The sequence below is a fragment of the Heterodontus francisci genome, chromosome 8, assembly GCF_036365525.1.
Source record: "Heterodontus francisci isolate sHetFra1 chromosome 8, sHetFra1.hap1, whole genome shotgun sequence".
NCBI classification, from domain to species: domain Eukaryota; kingdom Metazoa; phylum Chordata; class Chondrichthyes; order Heterodontiformes; family Heterodontidae; genus Heterodontus; species Heterodontus francisci.
In genome coordinates this window covers 94427958-94440076 of record NC_090378.1, presented here as the reverse complement: position 1 = coordinate 94440076, position 12119 = coordinate 94427958, and the positions used below count along the sequence as shown (strand labels likewise).

Sequence of the window (12119 nt, the reverse complement as noted above, 5' to 3'; positions counted from 1 at the left end):
TATGTTAGATTGAATCAAAAACATACTGTAGGTTGTCATTTTGAAGCAGCATGTTGGCTAATAGCAACCTTCTGACTCTTGCAAATGTTTGACCAATAACAATCATGCAACCACTCTATAGTTCAACAACTATATTCGTTCATTTTTGAACAGTGGCATTGTTAGGATTGATTTGTAGGAGCAATATTATTGGTAAACCTCATTTATTATTGCACATATGCATATACGATATATGATTGCACAATGTTCAGCACTATTCGTGACTCCTCAGATACTGAAGCAGTCTGTGTCCATATGCAGCAAGACCTAGACAACATTCAGGCTTGGGCTGATAAGTGGCAAGTAACATTTGCACCACATAAGTACCACCAGGCAATAACCATCTCCAACAAGAGAGAATCTAACCATCTTCCCTTGACATTCAGTTGCATTACCATCACTGAATCCCCCACAATCAACATCCTAGGGGTTACCATTGACCAGAAACTTAACTAGAACAGCCATATATGTACTGTGGCTACAAGAGCAGGTCAGAGGCTGGGAATTCTGTGGCGAGTAACTCACCTCCTGACTCCCCAAAGCCTGTCCACCATCTACAAGGCACAAGTCAGGAGTATGGTGGAATACTCTCCACGTGCAGCTCCAACAACACTCAAGAAGCTCGACACCATCTAGGACAAAGCAGCTTGCTTGATTGGCACCCCATCCACCACCTTCAACATTCACTCCATCCACCACCGATGCACAGTGGCAGCAGTGTTTATCATCTACAAGATGCACTGCAGCAATTCACCAAAGCTCCTTCGACAGCTCCTTCAAAACAAAGAACAAACAAAGAACAAAGAACAGTACAGCACAGGAACAGGCCATTCGGCCCTCCAAGCCTGCGCCGATCTTGATGCCTGCCTAAACTAACACCTTCTGCACTTCCGAGGACTGTATCCCTCTATTCCCATCCTATTCATGTATTTGTCAAGATGCCTCTTAAACGTCGCTATCGTACCTGCTTCCACCACCTCCCCCAGCATCAAGTTCCAGGCACTAACCACCCTCTGTGTAAAGAACTTGCCTCGCACATCCCCTCTAAACTTTGCCCCTCTCACCTTAAACCTATGTCCCCCAGTAACTGACTCGTCCACCCTGGGAAAAAACTTCTGACTATCCACTCTGTCCATGCCGCTCATAACTTTGTAAACCTCTATCATGTCGCCCCTCCACCTCCGTCGTTCCAGTGAAAACAATCCGAGTTTATCCAACCTCTCCTCATAGCTAATGCCCTCCAGACCAGGCAACATCCTGGTAAACCTCCTCTGTACCCTCTCCAAAGCCTCCATGTCCTTCTGGTAGTGTGGCGACCAGAATTGCATGCAATATTCTAAGTGTGGCCTAACTAAGGTTCTGTACAGCTGCAGCATGACTTGCCAATTTTTATACTCTATGCCCCGACCGATGAAGGCAAGCATGCCGTATGCCTTCTTGACTACCTTATCCACCTGCGTTGCCACTTTCAGTGACCTGTGGACCTGTACGCCCAGATCTCTCTGCCTGTCAATACTCCTAAGGGTACTGCCATTTACTGTATACTTCCCACCTGCATTAGACCTTCCAAAATGCATTACCTCACATTTGTGCGGATTAAACTCCATCTGCCATTTCTCCGCCCAAGTCTCCAACCGATCTATATCCTGCAGTATCCTCTGACAATCCTCATCATTATCCGCAACTCTACCAACCTTTGTGTCGTCCGCAAACTTACTAATCAGACCAGCTACATTTTCCTCCAAATCATTTATATATATTACAAACAGCAAAGGTCCCAGCACTGATCCCTGCAGAACACCACTAGTCACATCCCTCCATTCAGAAAAGCACCCTTCCACTGCTACCCTCTGTGGACCTTTCCCACTTAGAAGGACAAGGGCAGCAGATGCATGGGAACACCACCACCTGCAAGTTCCCCTCCAAGCCACACACCATCCTGACTTAGAACGAGATAGCTGTTCCTTCACTGTTGCTGGGTCAAAATCCTGGAACTCCCTTCCTAACAGCACTGTGGGTGTACCTACCCCACATGGACTGCAGCGGTTCGAGAAGGCAGATCATCACCACTTTCTCAAGGTCAGTTAGAGATGGGCAACAAATGCTGACCTAGCCAGTGACACCCATATCCCGTGAAAGAATAAAAAAGTTATTGGCATTGAGTGACTGCGCTGCCGATATTTTTAGAGGCTGTGAAGATAGTGGGAGTTGGCGTGGGGGAGCATTTTTGGACAGGAAACCCAGAAGTACAAGCTTCCTGCACATGCATTTTTTCAGCATTTTGGGGGCGTGGGGGTGGGAAATTTCCTCCAAAAATATATCACCAAGGTTGTAAATAAATTGGTAGCAAGAGTTCAACATGAGGTTTCCACTAATTAGAAAATTTATGTAGCAGAAATAGTTGCGAAATGGATTGTCAGGATTAAATATATAAATAAATACAAGGGATAATTTTGTGAGGCTCCAGTGCCAGCACAGTGTTGTTAGTGGCAAGCAAGGCTTGGCGAATTCATCATGTTATAGCCTATCTCTGGTCTTAGAAGGTCTCACAAAACTACTCCTATAGCATAAAAATATAATTTGGCAGTTATATATTTTTACATTCTTGTCTGTAGATTAACTTGTATTAAAAATGTAAACACATGCACTTTTTAAAAACGGCAATGCTACCATAAAGGATCTATCTTTTTTATAAAAAAGGAATGTGTATCCCATTGCAACAATTATTTATCTGTCTACGTGGAACCATTACAGTCCACTCACAGTGAAAGCATTTTTCAACGTTCGTACAACGTTCTCAAAATGGCTGCCTCTCGAATGCCTTTCTATTTGGTTGGCATGTAAAAGGCTTGAAAATATTACAGCAGAACATCACCACAAAATTTCTGTGATGGAAAGGAAAATGGAAAAGTCTGGCAAGTTCCATAGGTCACAACTTGCCAACGTATAAAATGTTCAATTTGAAAGAAGCAGCCAAACTGGCAATTCAGGACGAAGGCAGTTGGCCAGCAGAGGCTCCATATAAGGCTGATTATATATTTTTAAAGAAAAGCAACCACTCCCTTTCCCTCTGAAATCCTCCCCCCGACAACTATTCTGCCAAAAAAAATGGGCATTGTCAGAAATAGCAGTCGGAATAACAGTTTTTACAGGGGGATTATATTGTAGAGCATAGAGTTGTGCAGCTCTAACAGCTTTTTCCATACTCCATCCCAGATTCTGAAATTCTTCCAGCTTCTTCATCCTCCAGGATTTGAAAGTTAACCTCAGTCCAAAAACAAGTCTGCGAGGAGAGGTCGTGATAAAATTTGTGTGGCACAAAAGCTTTTCGAATGACAACGTCTTTATTCTTCTTCTTCAAAAAATTCCATCCCAAACATCCTTCATAATATGTTTTTTTTAATGAAAATTCTCTAATGGATAGCTAACCCCAATACAATGAATCGAAATGCCATTTCAGATTACTCTTGCTGTATACACTGTTACGGCCACGTGGTGTGACATGGGTGGTTCCCACTGTTCAACTCCCACCTGACTGCAGTGTGTATTTGTATTAGAGCTTAGTCCCTTGGTGTTTTACTTCTCAAATAAACAGACAGCAACAGGTTTTCTTGTAGATTCAAAAAAACAGAAAGTCAATTGTTTATTGATCAATACACCTTATCCCAAAATTGTCACAACCACATCCACTCATGCATTTTCTCTCTCACACACACGCACACACACACACACACACACACAGCCTGAGATGATTGTAGATTTCTCTCTCGATTGCAGGTTCTGTTGAAGATGGTGGGTTACTTCTAGCTCTCACTGCTGTATAATGTAGATGTTGGATTATTTTAGCAGGGCACTGTTTTGGCTGGAACTCAAGCCGTTACAAGTAGCCTCACCTTCTGAGTCAGTCTCTCTCTCTCTCTCTGGTTGTCTTTTTAAGGTAAAATTGTGTCACCTCTCACCCCCTGGTAGGAGACAGTCTCCTCTCTTTCCCATGGTGATCGCACAATGGCCAAGGACATGGCTACTTCACACCTCCTTTATTTCAGAAGACGACGTTCAATTCTGGAATGTTTTTAGGATAGGTGTAGAAAGGGTTCCATTAACATCTTTTGGCTTTGAAGATTTGTCCTTTGTCTTTGTCATACTGTCTGAATGCACAAAAGGCCAATTCCCCTTTCTTTGGCAGCCATTTTGGACTATTGTTCACTTTTAAAAATAAAAGTTCATTTTTTAAAGACAAAGTCCATTTTTCATAACTCTCCATAGTTAGTCCATGATTGTTGTATCATCGCACTTCAGGTGTGTATGACAACACACAGAAAACACGTGTCTATTCATGACATTCCCCTGTGCTCTGCACTATGGAAGGCAATTATCAATGTTTTCCAGGGCCTTGAAGGACTTTTGTGGTTAAAAGAGACATTACCTTCAAGAAGGAATTTTGGTGAATCTTTTTGACTGGGGAAGGAGATGAGCCAGAGGAGTTGTACACAAGAATTTATGTTATCATAAAGGACAGAAGGGGAGCATTTATAGAGTGCCTTTCACAATCTCAGGGTGTCCCAAAGTGCTTCACAAAAGATTTAGCCCATGGGGTATGCCTTATGTCAGTGTAACGAGGCTTAAAACTACAAGGATAGACCTTTGAACGAATGAAATGTCTTTGGAGTACAGCTATTTATTGACATTACTACATGACAACTGGTCGTGGCTAAGATGCAATCAAAGAGGAATTGTCATTTAAATGAAAGGGCATTCTATAATAAAAAGAAATCCAGCATTCTCAGACATTAACTGAGCTCAATATCTAACCAGTCTACAGTTGTGGTTATATTGCATGGATGGGCTGTGGCTTTTTGCTGCAGAGTGAAAAGGCAGATGAGGAAGACAAGACTACAGTGGGCAATAAGGCAGCAGCAGACTTCTTAAATGAGTACTTTGTATTCATTTTCACAGTGGAAAAATAAATATGTGCACAGCTGGTTCTGGAGCACAAGTCTTCTGAACCAAAGCCAGAATAATGTCAGGGCCCATAGCCTTTGCTATCTTCACGTGGAGTGAATTAAATTGGCTGAAGACTAACATCTGTGATGGTGGGGACCTCAGGAGGAAGCTGAGATGTATCATCCACTCGGCACTTCTGGCTGAAGATGGTTGCAAATAATTCAGCCTTGGCTTTTGCACTCTTGTGCTGGGCTCTGCCATCAGTGAGAATGGGTGTGTTTGTGCAGCCTCCTCCTTCTGTTAGTTGTTTAATTGTCCACCACAAATGATTTGGATGTGCCAGGACTGCAGAAATTTCATTTGATCCTTTGGTTATGGGATCACTTAGCTCCATCTATTGCATGCTGCTTCTGCTGTTTAGCATGCATGTAGTCCTGTGTTGCAGCTTCACCAGGTTGACACCTCATTTTGAGGTATGCCTGATGCTCCCCCTGGCATGCTGTCCCGCACTCTTCATTGAACCAGGGTTGGTCACCTGGCTTGATGGCAATGGTGGAGTGAGGATTATGACGGGTGATAGATAAGGTTACAGATTGTGGTTGAATACAGTTCTGCTGCTGCTGATGGCCCATGGCACCTCATGGATGCCCAGCTTGGAGCTGCTGGATCTGCTCTGAATCTATCCATTTAGCATGGTGATAGTGCCACACAACACGATGGACGGTATCCTCAGTGTGAAGTCGGGACTTTGTCTCCACAAGGACTGTGAAGTGGTCACTCCTACCAGTGCTGTGATGGACAGAGGCATGCGTGACAGGTAGGTTGGTGAGGACAAGGTCAAGTAGGTTTTTCCCTCATGTTGATTCCCTCACCAATTGCTCCAAGCCCAGTCTGGCAGATATGTCCTTCAGGACTCAGCCAAATCAGTCAGTAGTGGTGTTACCAAGCCACTCTTGGTGATGGACATTGAAGTCCCCTACCCAGAGTACGTTCTGTGCCCTTGCTACCCTCAGTGCTTTCTCCAAGTGGTGTTCAACATGGAACCCCCACCCCCCACAAAGATTCATCAGGTGAGGGAGAGCAGTAGGTGGTAATCAGCAGGAGGTTTCCTTTTCCATGTTTGAGCTGATGACATGAGACTTCATGCATTCTGGAGTCAATATTGAGGACTCCCAGGACCACTCCTGGAGTGGAGAATGTTGCAGAGGTAGATTGCAGCGAGGCTATACAATTATTTTAGACATTCAATTTTTTTTTTAAAGATTACTCTTGTAAAAACACTAAGAATTGCTAACAAAAGAACAAATTCTTTCAAATGCAGAAGGTGCAGCAAAAAAAAAAATCGCTAAAAAGTTGTAAGGTGTTTTAAACCTATTCTGGAGACTGCATACAAAGTTTCTAATAGTTATCATGAGTCGTTATCGGAAATCTGAGCACCACGTGGCAAAACATACACTTCAGATGGACTCTACTTGAAAAAGATTTGAATAGGGACTTTTTCAGATTTATTTTTCCTGAAGGGTTTGAGTTTGTGATAAGTTCATTGAGAAATCCTAACAGCATAAACTGGTGAGAGCCAAGATCTCCATTTCAAAGACAAAAAAAGGAGAGTAGATTGACAACACAATAGTCAAGCTTGAAATTAATTTACTCGCATGCTGCCTTTTCCAGGAATTCCTTCTGTTGGCTGTTCGAGCCAAAGCAATGTGACCTTTTTCTTGGAAATGTTGATTATTTTTAAATAGATATATGAGGCAGATTCTGTATCCAACAATGGCAGTGAAAACCTTTTCCTGAAAAGGTAATATTTGCTATGGTTAATTTTGTGAATTTAGTGCCTTTTTAATTTACTAACATAGTTTATTGGGCTGCAGACAGTACCTTAGCTGAGAGAACATTTCCAATCATTTTACCAATGATTCTCATGGGATACTGAAGTATGATCAGTGGCAAAGCTTGCAATAGGTTTCCGTCCCTTTTCCTACCTGCACCAACAACTCACCATCGATATTTGGGAATGCTAGGGATATGAAATTAGTCGCCAGAGGAAGAGATCATGATTCAATGGAGAGATGGGAGGTTGGGGTGGAGGGATCGGAGGTCGGGGGAGGGCAGATCAGAGGTGGGGGGGTGGGGGTGAAGAGATCAGGTAAAATTTGAGATATGCAGTCCTATTAGCATATTTAAGTATCTGACCCGCTTCTCGAGAGCAGCTTAGTTGCCTGGATCCAAAGCTCCTCCATTGAAACTGAAAATGGGCATGTTGGATGTTGAATTTTTGATTTTTGAAATTTTACCCCTCCTCCCAACAGATCTTCTCCCACCTGTCTTTGTTGGGGGGGCGGGGTTAAAATTCCCTCCTATTAGTACAAACTGAGGCTGGGATTTCACAGCCCCCCACAGGAGTGGGCTGGTGCCATGTGGGGGGGGGTTGTGGGTGGGGTGTAAAATTGAGTGGGAGGTGGGGGGGAGGGGGCATTCTCGATGCCTTATTGCCCCTGCTACAATTTTACATGGGGCAGCAGTGATGAGAACGGCCAATTAACTGCCACTTAAGGGACTCCTCCCGCCGTCGCTGGTATTTTATCCTCGGCAGCTGCACAGCCTTCTTGCAGGCCTGGGGGGATGGCCCTGCTGATCAGGCACCCTGTGCCCCACGGAGGACCTCCCCTGCAGCCCCAACCAACCCCACCACACAACACACCCCATCACCCCCTAATCAACTTCCCCTTGCCTCGCCAGGGCCTGGCAGATTGTCCCTGGTGAGGCCCAAAAACTTACCATCTTTCGGGGGCCATCATCGCTTCTTGCTGCCGTTGGCTGGGTGCAGTCCCAGCAGTGGCCTCTGCATCCAATGCCGCTGCTGGATCTGAGAACTGCCAGCCCACTGATTGGCCGGCAACTCCATTAGACGGGACTTCCTGACTCAAGGAGGTGGAAGTCCCGCCTAAGTCCAATTAAGGGTCTGAGGAGCGAAAAATCCCAGCATGGCTCCCCAGGCCTGGCAGAGGGGGGCTCGCCCCCGAATTTTTGGCTGGATTGGCAGGGCCTCCCACCCAACGTAAAATTCCAGCCCGACATGCTACCATCCTATATCATGCCTCTATTCCCCTGTAGCTGGCAGTTGAGTAACAACGCTCATGATGGTGTGCTGCTATCATATTCAGTTAGAAGCATCTCTCCCATGAATAAAAGGGGTTTGTGCAATACCAATTGTGATTATATTATTTCCCTGTGATTTTATGATTGCTCTCCTCCCCTACCCTTCATCCCCTGAAGGCAATGCCACATGCTACATGTTCAGATGCAGTTCCACGGGTGTTAACAGGCCTCCAGTATCTCATCCAGGTGCCCATCTTCCTTTGTAGCATCAGTGGGCTATTTGACTACAAGGACATTACAGATGAGTTCAATAAATGTACCCATTGGATCTTCAGATCTTTTTATATTTGAGAGGATTCTGTTGTCTGGGAGTAACAATTACTCCTGAATACGTTGCCCGATATGGACTGTTATGTGATAGTTCATGTATGTGTAACTTGGAAAACACTAAGGGTGGGAAATTGGACTTGCTTGAACCCCATTTTTAGGTGCTAAAAATGTCTTTATAATTCCAAAATGGCATTTGCAGTGTGAGCGCAAACTTCTAATGCAAACAGTGTCAGTTGCCATCTTGTTAAAGGTGTTAGCATGCCAGAGGTATCCACTGCAGGCAGATCATGACCTCAATCAGCATGCAACAGTCCAGACAGTACCCTCTCTTAACCTTGCACAGCTGAACATGTCTTAAGCTGCAGTAAGGAACCCCACCAGCACTATTTAAAGGGATCACCATACAGATTAGTTGCTGGTTGATTTCTTCTGGCTGTTGCTAAAATTCTGTACATTTTTGGTGCTTTTTATAGTTGTTCCAAGTTTCAAAAATCTATAGGGAGTGGTGTGGCAGATGCTGAAGTACTTTTTGCTGACTTCAAGGCTTCTGCACAAACCAGTTGCTCTCCGGCATGGGTGCAGTAGTGGGTATTCCCCTTGGAATACAGCATGACTTGGAGAATGAACAGAGGACACAGAGAGCAGGACAAGCTACTGGAAGAGGGAGGAGGGGGAGAAAGGCTTTCAGCAGGAGGCCATATCCACCCAGTTTGTTCAGGGAGCAATTCCCCTACCTGAACCTCAGCGAGGAACAAAGTGTGTCAGATGTCTTTGTTTCAGTAAGGAGATCTCCACTGAAATCTACCAACTGCTGCAGCCACAACTCCAACTTCAGGACAGGGCCAGAACCACAGTGGCTGTGAAGGTGACTGTAGCTGTGAACGTTTATGCATCTGGCTCCTTCCAGGCTGCTGCTGAAGATATTAGCAACATCTCACAGTTTACCATCCACTGCTCATAAGGGAGGTCACTGACGCGCTCTATTAAAATGAGATAACCTCAATTCATTTCCTCTTGCCGGAGAGAAGTAGGCGGAGCGAACATGATAGTTTGCAAGGATTGCAGCCTTCCTCAGGTGCAGGTGCCATTGACGCCTTGCACATTGCTTTGCAGGTGCTGCATGTCAATTCTGCCATGTACCGGAAACTAAAAGGGATTCCACTCCCTCAACGCCCAGCTGCTGTGTGACTATCAGCATCGCATCATGCAGGTCAATGCCTGATACCCTGGAAGCAGTCTTGATGCCTTTGTTCTGTGGCAGTCTGTTGTGCCAACTGTATTTCAGCCACCATCGCAAACCAGAGGGTGACTACTGGGCGACGGGACTATCCGCTGGCAACATGGCTCATGACTCTGGTTTGCAACCCATGCACATGTATGCAACAGGTATATAATGAGAGCCACGCTGCCACATGAAATGTGATAGAGCAGACCACTGAAGTGCTGAAATGATGTTTCTGCTGCCTGGCTGCTCTAGAGGAGGCCTGCAGAACTTGGCTGAGTGGATGTCAAGATTCATAGTGGTCTGCTGCATGCTGAACAATATTGCCATTATGAGGGTGCAGACTTTGCCACCACTCTCAGACAAGAAGCTGAGGAGCAGGAGCACAAACAGTAGTAGGAGGAGGCAGTGGCGGAGGAGAACAAGGAAGGGAGACAGCAACCTAGACAGCCCCTTTCTGCCCTGGCTGTATATGAAGAACTGATGCCAGTAATCTCAACCCCAATTCCCCATTCACCAATAGTCCCACACTCCTTACCTTCCCTCTGTCACTGACCATCACATCATCCTCTTGGTCACTGAGCAAAAATAAAAGCCAACACAAAATAAACACTCCAAACAATAGTTATAAATTAAACCATACCATATTGCATACAAAAATAAATTGATCACACTTCCACAGCCATGATGGCAGCAGTCCGAGCCTACTGAGTTTCTACTACAAAACTCAGGTGTTGGGTGGCTTCTGCTTGTGCTGCAATGAAAGCTGAGACATCAGCTATCAGTTGCTGCATCATAGCTGGGTCCACAAGGATGTTGTTGGAGTTTGCCACCATTTCCATGTTGCCAAGGATGGGTTCTATGCTCTATGCAAAAACCCAGTGCCATGTTGGTGCCAGTTTCCTCCATGTTCCTTGACATTGACTGCAGGCTTTCTGGCAGGTCTGCCAATGCACCAAGCATTCTGTTGTGTACACCCATCAGCCTTTATCTGTATCCTGTCCCATCGAAGTCCTCATCTGCATCCTCTGCCATAGCACTATTCGGTTAGACCACCACCTGAGTGGCCGTAGGCGGCACCCAGTTGAGTCCTAAAATGGCAGCAAGTTCTTGTTGACGTCATTGGATCCCAATTTAAGTACCTAAATCGATTGTGTTCTTGCTTCCAGCAGTTACTTGGAGGCCTACGCTGAGGAACCCAGCAAAATGGCTATAGCCACAGCAACGGTGAAAACGGGATGGTAAGCTCTGCCCCCTGATTTTTAGGGTGTCATCATCCTGTTTACACAGGGCAGGAGGGCAAAGAATTGCCCCTACACTTCAGGACAGCTGTGCATCACATCTGGCTATACTTGACTGAAGTTCTCTTGGAGCCTAAAGTCACTCTCATGTCTCTAGAGATCTGGCCACATTCCATCAACATAGTTGAATGACCTTCTAATCAAATGATTGGATACACTAACTCATGACTCTGCAGATGTCAGTGTTGATAATAGTGAATGTGTAGGAGTAAAGATAGGTAGAAAGATATTGCACTGTACATCTTTTAGCTGCAATACATAATACAAGAAACCTTCTAATATAAATATAAATTCTTCTTCTTCCAATGTCAGATTCAAATTCATGGCAAAACCCTGAAGGAAATGTTATTTTTGTTGTATTGAGGATAGGATTAAACTTCATTTATACGGTGAGCAGCTGTAAATGCCATTTGTACTCTCTGTGATGTCTAAGTATACACGGCAGGAACAAAAAAGGAAAACTTTGAGGGCTATGGGGAAAGAGCAGGAGATTGGGACTAATCGGATTGCTCTTTCAAAGAGCTGGCAGACACATGATGGGCACAATAGCCTCCTTCTGCACTGTAATATTTCATGATATCTATAGTTTCAAAAGTTTTTTCTTGTATATCAATAAGATAGCATCCCAATTTATATATAAAAACATATTTAAAAAGCAGCTTCTGTATTCTGCAGAAAAAAAAACATTTTTCTAAACCACTAACATGGCAACACTTTCCAGATGAGACAGTTATTGTCATGTTCTTTATCTCTTCCTCCTGCTAATGGAATTGTTAAGGGAAGGTTGTGTCTGACTAACTTGTCTGAATTTTGTGAGGAGGTAACAAGGAGGGTAACCAGGATGTAGTCTACATGGATTTTCAGCATGGATTTTGACAAGGTCCCACATGACAGACTCATCAAAAAAGTAACAGTCCATGGGATCCAAGGGAAAGTGGCAAGTTGGATTCAAAATTGGCTCAGTGGCTGCAAGCAAAGGGTAATGTCGACAGGTGTTTTGTGACTTGAAGCTGTTTCCGGGGTTCTGCAGGGCTCAGTACTGGGCCCCTTGCTTTTTTGTGGTATATATATATATATATATATATATATACCACAAAAAAGCAAGGGGCCCAGTACTGAGCCCTGCAGAACCCCGGAAACAGCTTCAAGTCACAAAACACCTGTCGACATTACCCTTTGCT

At 44.5% G+C, this 12119-nt stretch overlaps 1 protein-coding gene across 4 annotated transcripts in view; it reads right to left on the bottom strand.

Annotated features, from left to right (window-relative positions):
• The window catches only part of ddr2a (discoidin domain receptor tyrosine kinase 2a), a 199087-nt gene that overhangs the window by 141066 nt on the left and 45902 nt on the right, over positions 1-12119 (bottom strand). The window contains exon 1 of one of the 4 annotated variants that reach the window (XM_068037750.1): positions 10176-10205. The exons of the other annotated variants lie outside the window; for them this stretch is intronic. The gene's annotated coding sequence lies outside the window, so the exon portion shown is untranslated. Of the gene's footprint in view, positions 1-10175; positions 10206-12119 lie in introns of those variants that run through there. 4 annotated transcript variants of the gene reach the window in all.